The 14,066-nt window shown below is 41.5% G+C and overlaps 1 pseudogene; it reads right to left on the reverse strand.

Annotated features, from left to right (window-relative positions):
- Positions 1 to 211: 211 nt before the first annotated feature.
- LOC140732746 (immunoglobulin lambda-1 light chain-like) lies at positions 212 to 4,441 on the reverse strand (annotated as a pseudogene).
- Between the last annotated feature and the right edge of the window lie 9,625 nt (positions 4,442 to 14,066).

Here is a 14,066-nt window from a genome sequence, read left to right on the forward strand (position 1 = left end):
CTCACAGCCACCTACAGCCCTACCAAAATTCCCAAACGCGTCGACACAAATATCAGTTTCTGTAATCATCATTTTAAAATGCTCATATATTCAAATTTTTACTTTGTTAATACGAAAGTATGGGTCAATATGGGAGATGGATATTTTATTACATTCTTCCACTTGTGAAATTACACTGGCACAATACCGACAATGCATTCAAGTAATCACTGTTCATCTGCTTTGACTAAAAATGTATCCACAAAATCAAACAGGCAACGTCGAAACGTGACATTTATTTTCAAATGTAAGGAATCAGTACATAGCTTGCTTGAATCAGATACAGCTGGAATCTCATGACGTTTGCTTTAAGTGGGGTTATCCGAGTCTCGTGTTTAACCACGCAGGAGTAAAGCTCGTGTGAGTTCCAGTCTGAGGCTGGCAGAGTCAGGTAACTGCTCGCACTGAACGTGTTGTCCGCGTCCCGCTGGGTCCGGCTGGTCTCAACGCCATTCCTTCTCGTACTGGCCGTCCACAGTCCACTCGATATTCACAGCGGGCCGGATTAAACCCGCTCACTAAACACACCAGTGTGGCGGTGCCTTTTCCCAGAATTTCTTCTGTTGAAGGTCCAAGGACGGACACTACGGGAGGTCGCAGATCTGAAAAAAATATGAATAGCAGCCAATCAATTACAGAGTGAGAATAACATCTGATAGCAATGCCTTTCTTCGGAGCTACGAGAAATTGCACATGCTGTGATCTGGAGCAAAAGAACTAACTAAGAATTCAGAGGGTCAGCAGCATCTGTAGAGGCAAAGAGACAGTCGTGCATTTGCTTCGACACATGCTGCCCTGACAGGCTGTTCCACCATTTTTTTTTTATTTCTTTGAACGTTTTTCTTTATTGGTTGTCCATCAACATCGCTAGATCAGTATGAAAACCGTTATCCATCGGAACTTCATGTATTGAATTTGCATAACGATAGAAGCCGAGGTGCCCGCAAATGCAATAATCTGGGCTATTTCCAGAATATAAACACATGACAAAAGCAAAATCAAATCTTCCCTTTCTTCGAAGAAAATGCTAACTCATCAGACGCTTTCAATTTCAAAATTAACCGCTCCTTCAATCAAAGAAACAGTAGAGTTTTCAATTTTATGCATTTCCTTTACCTTATGCAAGTTTCGAGTGGAATTCGCAATAAATATTGAGAGGAGGAAGGTCGGCGAGCAATGGAGAAATGAATAAGGAACTTGCAGTGTACATTAAAATTGTATCTTCTTTGACGTATTCAAATTTCGTCATGTATATAGACTAGGTTTAACAAATAATATATATGCATTTTGAATAAACACCTAAGCGTGCTGAATGGAAAAACTGTATATTGTAATATTTAATCCAAAACATTCGGGTCAATTCAAGTTGCTGAATCTATCATTAATTTGCTTCTGCCTCCCATTAGACGCTAATATTGATGACAGTTGAAAGTATCAAACCTCTGGACAATTACTGACCGGACTATTTGACTGGTAGATTTTACAAAGTTCCCACGGCGCCAATGAAGAGCGTAGCAAGCAAAGCAAATTCCACCCCCCCCCCCAAATATCCAGCAATGCTGTCACATTCGGAATCTGCTTCGGGGAGACGGGTCCAGACTCGGAAGGTCAGATGCTACTGGAATAAAAGCAATTGTTTTTTTAAAAATAAAATTTTCTTCTAAGCAAATCGGACAATGCTACATTTAACTTCCTGGAAATAATCTGTTTTTACGCCAGGATTTTTATCCATCCTACAAAAGCGAAACAAATGATATTCTTGTTTACACATTGCTAATTCTGAGACAATTGTCTGTAACACACCCCCCGATTGCCGTGTTGAATGCACTCACTAGCTTTGGAAAAGCTTTGGGAAAATTCAAGCTTGCTTTTTCTTCATGCAAGCTCGCGACGATGTTGAGGAAATGTACTACTTAGAGATGCTTAACCTATCTCGTCCTAATCTCTTTCCTCCCCTACCCCTCCCTAACACACATGAATTCCCTCCCCCCAACATATCACAAAGAAATTCTGACAGGGTACTCCGAAAAAAATCATATTCAGATCTGCGCCTATCAAAGAGAAGTTACGTGACCGTGGCATTAAGGCTTTCAGTGTGATTTCGGAGATGACCTGAGCTGAAGCAATTTGCCACACTGTCCACGAAGGGTTTCATGTTCTACATACAATCACACGGAGAATAAATGGTAAAATATAAGCGTTACATGTTGGGGTTTCAGTTCGTGCCGATCAGACAGTCCGGAAAGCAGTCGAAGACAGCCCGAATCTCGGAGGTCTTAAAATGTAACAGTTCAGAAGGGAGTTGATCTGGTGTCCACGTTTTCTTGAAATCTCCACTCTCTGACTTTGTCTATTATTAATTTCCTTCGAATCTCCACGGGCATTGTTTGAACTTCCGTTTCAGATGGGACCTACTGATGGTCAGATAACATCGGCTAAAAAGGAAACTTAGTTTCCCTAATCGTCTCACAAATAATGAAAGGAAGTCATTTATATAACGCTTTCAACGACATCAAAACATGTCACAGTAAACATAGAAAACCTACAGCACAATACAGGCCCTTCGGCCCACAAAGTTGTGCCGAACATGTCCCTATCTTAGAAATTACTAGGCTTACCCATAGCCCTCTATTTTTCTAAGCTCCATGTACCTATCCAAAATTCTCTTAAAAGGTCCTATTCTATCCACCTCCACCACCATCGCCGGCAGCTCATTCCACGCACTCAGCACTCTCTGAGTAAAACATTTACCCCTGACATCTCCTCTGTACCTACTCCTCAGCACCTTAAACCTGTGTCCTCTTGTGGCAACCATTTCAGCCCTGGGAAAAAGCCTCTGACTATCCACACGATAAATGCCACCCATCATCTTATACACCTCTGTCAGGTCACCTCTCATCTTCCGTGGCTCCAAGGAGAAAAGGCCGAGTTCACTCAACCTGTTTTCTTAAGGCATGCTCCCCAATCCAAGCAACATTCTTGTAAATCTCCTCTGCACCCTTTTTATGTTTTCCAAATCCTTCCTGTAGTGAGGCGACCAGAATTGAGCATAGTTCTGAGTAACACATTAAGACCAATTTAGAGCCCATCAATACTTGAAACAGGAGGAGCAGGATTTGGGCAAAGTCACATATTTTAAAAAGAACAAAGAACGGCAGCGACATAGAGTGCTTTAGGGATGGCGAAAATTAGCTCGCAACTGGTTATAAGGTCGAATAAAAGAGCAATGGAATTGGCCCAACCCTGAGAATGATATCATAACAAGGGTGTTTTTTTTTTACAGTAAGTAATTTCTTAACTGGAAGAAAATGTAATCAACAAACATAAGAGGAGAAAAGGACGACATGAAATTGGGAAATGGAAAACAGAGTTTAGAATAATTCGTGTTTCTGAAGCACAGAATGAGGGAAGGTTACACGTAGTTTGGATAAGCCGTTGGTCCATATTGCGGAGGAAGGAAGAGTTGTTCTCCATTCTCAGCTCAGTAACTTCCGTAGCTCTGTTTCAGCCTCACATCATTCGCTGGGGAAATCGGATCAACGCATTTGGGACTCACTTTCCAGTTTGCTATCGAAGTTGAAGCTACGTTGTTGTAACATGGTAATAAATAGCATGTATGCCCTCTTCATGATTCGGCACCATCAATAATATCAGGCGCCATTTCGATTTCTTGTTCTTAAAAAGCTCACTCGACAATACATGCAAAGCTACATTAATGATAATATTTTTCCGCTTTTAAACTGACTCACTATATCGATCTAAGCGAATTCAGGAATGCTTTAGTAGCTAATATTCCAACAATTAAGAGTCAACTTAAGCAGCGTTTTGAAACCGAAATAACATAAAATGACCTTCAGCAGAAAAAAATACTTACTGCCTAAGTTCAGTGTGGTTCCTTTTCCGAAGGTGATGACATAATCTCTATCTACAGCGCAGTAATAGTCGGCGTCGTCCTCCGATTGCACGTTTGCGATGGTTAAGTCCATCTGGTTGCTAGATGAGTCTACAAAACCGGTGAAGCGCTCTGGAATACCGGAAGCTCTGCCATAGCTTTGATGCCACACATACACAGGGGAGCTGCCGTGTTTCTGCCAGTACCAGCTCGCGTAGTAATTACCGATGTTGTCTCCTGACATGGTACAATTGATCTTTACAGTTTTCCCCGCAGAAGTTGAGATAGACGGGGATTGAGTCAAAACAAAATCCGCGACTGTATCTGGGGAAATGTAAATTAATCTTAGAGTTGTCAAACGTGCACTCAAAGTGAAATGCAGCGATATTATAGATTATGCCTTGTACTTACGTTGGAGACAGAACACCAGTGCGACAAGACACCGAATCCATTCAGACATGGTGAATGTTTTGCTTTCCGACACAAGTTCAGTTCTGTGCTCCTTCCAAGTCGCATTTTAAGTTTAGAGTGACACCAGGTATTGTTACGTCACTGCATATTAATTATTCATACAAAACTCTACCCACATTGCACTAAACCACGGAACTGTTGGTCTGAAGTGTTCTTATATTTACACTGTTCCAGCTCTTCAGGGAAGGAAAGAGAGAAACACAATGAAACGGCACAGGCAAATAGTAGAATGTATCAGGGTAAACCGTATGATAAAACACGAAGGAACAACAGATTCGCTGTAGATAGGAGCGATAGAAACCAAATATTACTTCAGACGGGAGTAGCTGAATTGTTTCAGTTGCTCCAGGGGAAGGGCTCATGCACAGTCAAGACACATATTGTAAAACGAATAAATTGTTGCATGAAAACAAACATTGAAGATATACAGAAAAATAACACGCGTGCTATGCAGAGTAGGGTGGCACAGTATAACTTCAAAACAATTTTCTTAGATTTCCGTTCAACTGCAGTTTAAGTACTTAAGCCAGGCTTTCTCTCTTAGACAATCTTGGGGATAGTAGTTCCTTGAAAGAATGCACACAGTGAAACTCTAGATCAAGGTCACTTTGGAGACTTTGGCTATAGGGTGGGGGTGGTAAGTCTGTTGGTGCAGCTGGGGAGAGGGGACGGTTGGGTGGATGCTTCCGCTTCTGTTTTGCATTGAGGGGGCTTTGGGGTTCTAATGTCACTATCATTCATTCTTTGGGGTTTCTTGCTTCTGGACGACTCTGTGAAGCGTAAGAATTTCAGGTTGTATATTGAATTTTTTTTGGTATTAGATTGAACCATTTTAAAGCCAGGAAGTACGAAGATTTTAACGTTGACACCAAAGTGGGCGAGTAAACGGGTAAGAGAGCGTGACGGAGCTAGAGGAGCTGAGAGGTAGGGAGACAGATATTTCTGCGCCTGCTACAAATGGAGTGAATGTTCAGAAAATATCATATCGGGCGTCTAAATGAAAGCAATGGAAACTACTGTATAAGAAATGGAATCGCTATCACAGCGTTGGGCAGCGTCTTGGAGGAACGTCTCTAGCAGAGGAGGTGTTAGGCGCTCCTTCCCTCTGCTAGCCTGTAGGTCACCTTTGGGCAAGGTGTTGCACCAGCATCTGCTTATAGCATCCCCCATTAGAGACACGTGAACCGTCCAAGCAGGTGGCGGATGGTTGTATGAGCAGCTGGAGCATATCACAAGTCCTGGTTATGCGACCAACGACGCCAGGCAGTTAATCTCCGAAGAGTATTGTTAATTGCTGGGGTCACTCGTTCTATAAAGTTACTGCCCAGAAGAAGGCAATGACAAACCACTTCTGAGAATTTGCCAAGAGCAATCATGGTCACAGTCTATGATCCACCACGTCATATGACATGGCACATAATGATGATGACGATGAACGCAATTTGGGGAATTACATAGAAAGGTGTGACTATCGAGAGGCATGATTAACGTTCAAAGAAGAGCTGGGTAAATTAACGCAGACAAAATCCCGAATAACAGCAGATAATAAACAACCATGATTACTGAAGTAAGTGGACGCGAATGGAATGGATTCTCTGGTTGCTCCATTCCCAGTTTTTTACAGGTGATAGAAATGTTGGCGTTCGCAAATGTAAGCAGATTGCCTAGGATAGGAGGTGGAAATTACAAGCGAATGGCTTGTAATAATGTTGTGCCTCGTAGTTTAGTGCAGAAAAATTAATCACATGGAACTGGGGCAAGATACTGGCATATTAGAATACCTTGAACGACAGGAATCTTATACTAGGAATTAAAGAGAAGGCAGTCATTAATTGGAGCAACCAGTGCTTAAGCCGCACCCATTTGCAATGTATTCCAATGAGCTGGTTGAAGGAGCCGGGTGCAATATTTCTAAAATTGAAATGCTCTGAATTTGGGTGGGATCTACTTGCCACAGAAGGAGTACAAATAATTCCTGGGATTCGGAACTACTGTTTAGGAGTGACAACACCACATTCAAATTACATATCAGTCATAATTGCGATACATGGAAGAAGCCCCGAAGGGTTGAAAGGCCAGCTAGTTTTCAATGTTACTAACGTTCATATATTCCGTTCTGTGGTACTTTGATGACCGAAGACATTTAGGTTCGAGTGGGATTCATCGAAATTGCGCGGCGAATTATGCAAAACTGCTCCACAACGTTTTCTGTAAGGTATGTGCGCGAGAACGCATCTTTCGATACTCGCGCACAAAGGAACTTAAACTGCGCGCAAAATGAAACAGTAGAAACTGCTACAACGAGAGGTTATGAGGCCAGGAACGTGCAGCTATGAGAAATACTTATGTACAGTACAGAAACTGGTGGCACCTGCGTGCATTACCGCGAGCAAAAGTTGCTGGAGAATTTGCAAGTGGGAAGAAGTGAAAGTATATTAGGAAACTTGACTCTGTAAGGTGTCGTATAGCAAGCAAATCACATATGGTCGGTGTGCACAAGCTCATAGAACATAGAAATCTACAGTACGTTACAGGCTGTTCGACCCACAATGTTGTGCCGATCATTTACAGGCCAGAAAATCCGACGAGAAAATCCTTCATTACCCGCTACAGGTCTGCTACGTATGTTTTGTGCGAGTGAGTGCAGATGAACATGAAAGAAAACGAGCAAATCCAGAGAAGATCAAATTTCTGAATGAACTAAATTCAGATTTTATATTATTTCCCATGGTAGGGGAGTCTAGAACAAGACTGCATGGTTTCAGAATTGAAGGACGTCATTTAGAATAGAGATGCGGAGAAATTATTTTAGTCAGAGGGTGGTAAATCTGTGGAACTTGATGTCACGAGTGGCTGTGGTAGCCAAGTCACTGGGTGTATTTAAGGCCGAGATAGATAGGTTCTTGATTAGCCAGAGCATCAAAGGGTATGGAGAGAAGGCAGGGGAATGAGGAAGACTGGAAGAATTGGATTAGCCCATGATTGAATGGCGGAGCCATCTCGATGGGCCGAATGGCCTACCTCTGCTCCTATATCTTTTGGGCTTATGGCAGAACAACAAATGAAGAGCAACAGAGCAAACTTTTCTGAAAGACTGTCCGAACAGGCAACATAGGGGATGCAACGGGATGATTGATGTTTTGGATCGAGATCCTGCATTGGGACGAAACTCTGATTCTCATAGATGGATTTGTTCAAGTACACCCACTCAACATAGTTGTCGAGTTATCAGACTTTGGACTTACAATACACTGATAGAGAAGAGGTTGACTGGGTTTAAATAAAAGTCACTCTGGTCTCAGTGAAATAAATGTGTATGTAAAATGTCATCCCGGTGATGACTTGTAACTTAGACGTTCATTCATTTTTCTAGAACAAAAGTTAAAATTCAAAGTAAATTTGATTATTTGAGAACATATATGTCATAAAAGATTACCTTCGAATTCATTTCCTTGCAGGCACTCACAGTAAACATGAAGAAACACTGTAGAATCAATGAAAATGCATACAAGTAAACGGAGAAACAATGTGGCAAAGACAATTTGTGAAAATACAGAATAAAAATAAGAACAATAAATAACAAATATTGAGAGCGTGAGTTGTTGAGTTCTTGAAAGTGGATCAACAGATTTTGGAAGCAGTTCAGTGTTGGGGTGAGTAAAGTAGAGTGAAGTTATCGCCTCTGGTTCATTAACGTAATGGTTAAGGTGTAATAACTGTGCCTGGAGCTGGTGGTGCGGGACCCAAGACTTCTGTATCTCCTTCCTGATGGCAGTAGCGAGAAGAATGCATACCCTGGATGTTCTGCATCCTTGATTATGGATACTGCTCTCCTACGATTGCACTCCTTGTTCATGTGCGCAGTGGCTTTACCTGTGATGGGCTGCATTGTGTCCACTACATTTTGTAGGCTTTTCCGTTCAAGGGCATTGGTGTTTCCATACCAGGCCATGATGCAAACAGTTAATGAACACTCCACCACACATCTAAATAAGTTTCCAAATTTTTAGCTGTCATACCGAATCTTTGCAGACCTCTGAAAAAGTAGAGGCACTGCTGTGCATTCCTTGTAATGGCACCTACCTGCTATTCCCAAGCCAGATCTTCTGAAATGAGAGGAATTTAATTGCTGGTCTGAAATTATAATACAGAGGAATTTGAATTTGCTGACCCTCTCTTCTTATGATCCCTTAATGAGAAATGGCTCATAGACATTCGGTTTCCCCCCTTTGTAGTCAATAATCAGCTCCTTGATTTTGCTGACTTTGAATGAGAGGTTGCTGATGTGGCAGACAAACCCTAATTTGACTCAAACTAATTTGTTAATCAGCAGAGATAGATTTCCAGATAATTTGACTGCTTGACTTGGACAAGAATTGTCAGCTAGGAGAAGTTGCAACAACAGTTATACACCCGCTTATGCATTGAAGAAGAATATTATGGATTAGTGTTCCTCTAAATGTGCTCTATGCTCCACAACATTTGCTGAAATCAGAGATTTGAATTTCTGTTACATCCTGTGATTAAAAACTAGAAAAATAGTGAAACTGGGTGACTGCAAAAACATTGTGTCAGAAAGCAGGATGTGAGCAAGAGAGCAGAGACTGAATTGTCTTCAGCCGGAAACACCAGATGTTCAGTTCTTCTCAGCCTCTTCATTAGATTGTGCAATCACAGAAGAAACTTTTCAGCCAACTCCATGCAATGTCAAGGAAGGCCTAGCCACACAGGATATAGTGAATGCCCAAAAAAACTGACAACATCCCGAGGACAATCTATTCTAGGTCCTATATAAGTTCAGCTGCAGTGTTTGTCTCCAGCAGAGCACAATCTCAGCTAACATTTTAAGCAACTGTTGTTGCTGACATTAGCAGTTGCTTGTGATTGTTTTGCGAAATCAGGCAGAAAAAAGAGTGCATGTCGAGTTTGTGGCTGTGGCGATGATTGCCAAATATACTCGGGTGCTCCAGAATATAAAATATTTTTTTTACCTGAGCTTTAATAGAGTTTTGAACAAATATCAAATGACTCCTGCATCTACAACAATAATTTTGTTCATTGAGCTTACAGATGCACCTACATGTCGCCCTCCCTGAATATAAATTGCTGGTTGTTATTGTTAATATTGCCAAAGTATGAAAGAGCTCTTGAAAGAGTTTTCAAAACAACATACGAGGTCTTTATCTATATTAAATGCAATATTCTGTAAATATTAAAGTAAAGAATTATTTCGCACCTCAGTAATATTGTTGACTATTATCAATTGATCTAGGTAAGGCAATTAATTGAAGATTGCATTTTATCATCTCTGCACAAACACCAACATAACTGACTTAAATGACTTAAACATGATCTGTACTGTTTGCTCAGAACTAATACTGATTCAGACCACTTTGCCAATTTATAACACTGATATAGAGGATCTCCCATTGGCTTTCTTCCCATTCAATAGATCCTTCTTCTCCCAGCCCCTAGCATGGGAGTCTTCCTTGCAATTGTTAGTGTCTGGAGTTCTTGCTGATTTGCATTCAAATCTCCACATTCTTATACTTCAAATATTGCGTATCAACCTCATTGTCTCATGGTTATCTGACTAAACTGCGTAAGATTCCTAATGGATATAGCCAAGAGATACACAACTTCATGCCTTAGGTGACTTCTTTTGTACTATTCAACTCTGGTTCAAACCAGTAAAACCCGGTCACCCAGACACTGGCTGAAATAACGAACTTACTCCTGCAAATCTGCCACCATTCATAATGAACAGTTCATCTTAGAATGTCTAAAGTTTAGCAGATCATTATCAGAATCTCTTTGTCTTCACGATTAATGTATCTGATTAATGTTATCCCAGAGCAAGAGCCAGTTCATCAAACAGTTCATAAAATCGTGGTTACAGAGCAGCTTCTCAAAATTGCAGCCTCAATTCCTTCAAGCACATGGCAAGAACAAAGACATTTGGTTTGTCTACTTCCACTGCCCTTGACCCATTCAAGTTCTACTCAAATCAAATAAAGTTTAATTGCCATTCAAACCATACAAGGATATAGCCGAATGAGGCAGCGTTCCCCAGTGGTCAAGGTGCAAAAATATGCCCGCGCAATCAAAATGATGAGCAAGGAAAAAGAAAATAAGTTTCGTAAGAAAACAAATTTAAGAAAGCATATTAATGGTTCCCGGCCGTCCAGTCGGTAATTTCACCAATCCGCCATTGGTTCCACCCCGAACTCTACAACGCAAGCCCGAGGAATGAGGCCTAGTTCTAGTTACAACCAAGGCGACACTGTCGTCTCACCGCCTATCCCTCACCAAATAAGAGAAACAGGCCGGAGGCAATCAATGTCCAACAGGGTCTTGCGATCGTAAAACAAAAGCGGAAGACAGTCATTCACATTTACACTAAACTCCGCCTTTGCGTCAACTTGTAGGCATCAACTCCGGCGCCCGAGTAGCAGGCAGAGCACGGTCTTCACCCAGGTCTACTCTTCCGAACTGAATTCGGTTTCTCCCGGCCCTGTGGGCCGATTGGACCTCACGCCAGGCACGACCGGCCGATTCGACCTTCTCGCCGTCCTGACCGGCTGATTCGCCTTTCCCGAACCGCTGTTAGGCTTTTATGACGCCCGGCCAGCTGGTCCGAACAGTGAGTAGCTCGCTGATGCGATAGACTTGCTGTAGAAGTTGTTCTTGGAGTTAAGAATTAATACTATTTATAAAGACATACTTAATAAGGGGAAAAAAAAGAATCCTCGGCTGGCCCCATGAGGGTGCTGCGTGTATACGCGCCGCCATCTTACCAGAAGCTCGCAGTTTGCTTCCATATTTCAATTTCTTCATGGGAAACATCTCCCAGTTTATAATCCACAGAAAATCATGGGGACCACACTATTGTTTATATGTCCGGGTGAAGATCTTGGAGGCTTATTTCACACTAGCTAGGAATTTGTAGTGGTGTCACACTTATACCTACTGAACAGCACTTTTACACGTGTATGTCCTGGTACCATAATACGTGGTATTCTGTTCTTTTAATACGAGTCCTACTTCTTTTGTATCTGTCTGAACCTCATCATTCAAGAAGGGACGAGCAACAGTGAACAGTGCAATAGCTGTGATATCAATAGTTGTCTACTGCACTACGGGTAAGTTGTATACAGAGGATCGGGCCCGAGTCAATAGGACACTCAAAGCTGCTGGTTAAGAAGGCATATGGTGCATTGGCCTTTATCAAATGTGGGATTGAGTTTAACAGCCGAGAAGTAATGTTACAGCTATATAGGACTCTGGTCAAACCTCACTTGGAGTACTGTGCTCAGTTCTTCTCACCTCATGACAGGAAGGATGTGGAAACTATAGAAAGGGTGCAGAGGAGATTTACAAGGATGTTACCGGACTTGGGGAGCATGCCGTATGTGAATGGGTTGAGTGAATTTTGCCTTTTCACCTTGGAGTGACGTGTTGGGATAGAAAACTGAATTACTGCTTTAAAATAAAGCATCCTTAGGACCATAAGCAGTAGAAAAAAAAATACTCATTCCAGAAAAATCTTGCCATTTCTATATTCCAAATGTTTCACTAAAATTTGGCAGACAATAGGCAAGTGCCATTCATGCCCATCAATGCACAGAAGTAGAAATTTATGCACTAGTGTTTCGTTCTCCGTGGTCCATAGACCTCGGCAAGTCGGTGTGTTGAAAGCTGTGATTCCATGAACACGTTGTCATTCCATGAACACAGTGTGACACAATGAACACGCTGTATAAAAGAAAACCAATATGCTAATATAAGAAAGACTGAAACTTTCATAAAATTCTGAATGAAACACCAATTGCATGCATGATTTCAGCCTCCACCCTTGGATCCCAACTACTTTCAGCCAACACAATACGATTTTTTTAAAAACATTTTTTTAATTAGTTTTTCAAAACATTTTACAAATTAAAAACCCCAAATCCCAATGAGGAGCATTAATACAGTGCAAAATTAAGCGTACAATAACAATATGCTGCAAAGGAAGAGAATTTAACAAAAAAGCACCTAAATTAAAGACAAGTGAGCTTAGTGTCCTCCCCAAGCCCCCCAACACAAGATAAAAAACAACAACAACTCCAGACTGACCACAACACAGTATAAAGAGTATAGGTCAGGACAGTCAAACTCCCAGACTGTGAATACACTTAGCAGCAGAGGATAATAATGCCTACTACCAGAAAAAAAAGGGAGCTGAAAGCAAGGGACCGAAAAGAAGAAAAAAAACGAAAAAAAAACCCCTAGTCAGGAGGAAGGTTATGAAAGTACTCGATAAAAGGTCCCCAGACCTTATGGAACTTTAGATCTGAATTAAGAACTGAATAATGAATTTTTTCGAGGTCCAAGCAGGCCATAATGTCGTTAAGCCATTGCGCATGAGTGGGCGGGGCAACATCTCTCCATCTAAGGAGGATCAGGCGTCTAGCCAGGAGAGAGGCAAAGGATAGTATTCGGCATTTGGTCGGACCCAGACATAAATCTGTCTCGCCCCAAAAACCGAACAGAGCAATTAAGGGATTTGGTTCTAGGTGCTGATTCAGAATACCCGATAATGTAGTGAAGACATCTTTCCAGAATTTCTCCAAGCTAGGACAGAGCCAGTACATATGGATGAGAGAGGCCACGCCCCTCTTGCATTTATCACAGAGCGGGCTAATGCCAGGGTAGAATCAAGATAGTTTAGATTTAGACATATGGGCTCTGTGAACAATCTTAAACTGTAAAAGGCAATGGCGAGCACAAAGAGAGGTTGAGTTAACCGATTTGAGAACTGAGTCCCAGCTCTCCTCGGATAAGGAGATATTTAAATCCTGCTCCCAGGCCATTTTAATTTTATCCACAGGGGCCCGTCGTAAGGCTGCTAGTTTATCTCGGATAATTGATATTAAACCTTTACCTAGTGGATTAATGGAAAGAAATAGGTCCATAGCATTTTTCGCAGGCATTTCAGGAAAGTTAGGAATTAAAGGAGCAATAAAGTGCCGGATTTGGAGATATCTGAAAAAGTGAGCGTTAGGCAGGTTGAACTTAACAGAGAGCTGCTGAAAAGAAGCGAAGCGATTATCAATGAAAAGATCTTCAAAATGTCTAATGCCCTTCCTATACCAAACATGGAATGCTGAATCGTACGTAGTAGGTAAAAAAAGGTGATTATGTGCGACAGGGCTAGAAACGGAAAACCCCTGGAAACCATAGCATTTCCTGAACTGAGCCCATATACGCAAAGTGTGTCTAACAAGAGGATTAGCTATTGATCTGGGCAGACTGCTAGGGAGTGCAGAGCCAAGAAGTGCAGATATAGATAATTCTTTAGTGGAGCTCAACTCCATTGCCACCCAGTTAGGGCACTCGGGTTGGCCGTGGAAGAAAGACCAGAAGGTAGCACAACGTATATTAGCTGCCCAATAATATAAGCGAAAGTTAGGTAAAGCCATGCCACCCTCTTTTTTAGATTTTTGGAGGTGGATTTTATTAATTCTAGAGCGCTTATTCTGCCACAGATATGACAAAATAATAGAGTCTAAGGAATCAAAAAAAAGATTTAGGAATAAAAATTGGGATAGATTGAAATAAGTATAAAAATTTGGGGAGAACATACATTTTAACAACATTAATACGACCTACCAAAGACATA

Source organism: Hemitrygon akajei, chromosome 9 (genome assembly GCF_048418815.1).
Source record: "Hemitrygon akajei chromosome 9, sHemAka1.3, whole genome shotgun sequence".
NCBI lineage: Eukaryota > Metazoa > Chordata > Chondrichthyes > Myliobatiformes > Dasyatidae > Hemitrygon > Hemitrygon akajei.